Source organism: Carlito syrichta, unplaced genomic scaffold, assembly GCF_000164805.1.
Source record: "Carlito syrichta isolate Samal-C Ts95f unplaced genomic scaffold, Tarsius_syrichta-2.0.1 Scaffold61404, whole genome shotgun sequence".
In the NCBI taxonomy this organism is placed as follows: Eukaryota; Metazoa; Chordata; class Mammalia; order Primates; family Tarsiidae; genus Carlito; species Carlito syrichta.
In genome coordinates this window covers 1-1084 of record NW_007005500.1, presented here as the reverse complement: position 1 = coordinate 1084, position 1084 = coordinate 1, and positions in this window count along the sequence as shown.

Here is a 1084-nt window from a genome sequence, read left to right as displayed (position 1 = left end):
TCACAAATGCGAAATGCGAGAAGTCACGAACTCAGATGATCTCCTGGCATATCAGAATATTAAGACTACAGGACAGGCTTGGTGTAGCCCCAGCACTTTTGGACGCTGAGGTGAGTGGATTGCCTGAGCTGGGGCCTCAAATCCAGCCAGGGCAACTTGGCAAGACCTTGTCTCTACAACAAATCAAAAAAATTAACCAAGTGTGGTAGTGCGCGACTATAGTTCCAGCTACTTTGAAGCCTGCGGGTAAAGGATTGCCTGAGACCAGGAGGTCGAGGCTGTAGTGGCCAGGAGTGTGCCACTGTACTCCAGCCTGGGGGACAGAGTAAGTCTCCAACTCAAAAAAAATTTAAAGACTCATGTTATGCACTCAATGACTCTGGAGCAGATGAGCTTCTAAAACAGGCACCCAATGACATATTCTCTAGAACCCCGAAGGACAATGTTGGTGATCTGGTGATGTCATTACTGAGCCAGATCTAACAAAGCATCTCCATCCAGTAGGACAAATCTGGAAGTTCAGTATTGTAAGAACTCTTCTCGATGAGTTTGGAGAGAACTGGACACTCTTGTACAAAGACAGTACTGTGCTTGTCCTCAGAGTAGGATGCCGAAGGGGTTGCTGAGAATTCATTTGACAGAAGGATTTTTTTTTTTCTCCTGAAAGCAAAATGAGATAAGAAAAGGACCTGGGTGATTTTCAGTACCTGCAGATACAACAAAAAATGGAGAATCCTGCCAGAGCCCGTGGGATCGAGACCAGCCCAGGCAACTTGGCAAGACATCATCTCTACAAGAAAAATTTAAAATAACCAGGCATCATAGCACTCGTCTAGTTCTGGCTACTTGGAAGGCTGAAGGGGAAGGATCACCGGAGCCCACCAGGTTAACACTGGGGTGGCCATGAGCTGCAATCCAGCCATGGTGACTGAATGCAACTCCAACTAAAAAAAATAAAATAAAAAGAGAATCACAAGCAGCCAGATGAAAAAAAGGGGACATAGCCGGGCTCGGTGGCTCAGCCTGTAATCCCGCGCCTTTGGGAGGCTGAGGTGAGTGGATTGCCTGAGCCCGTGGGTTCGAG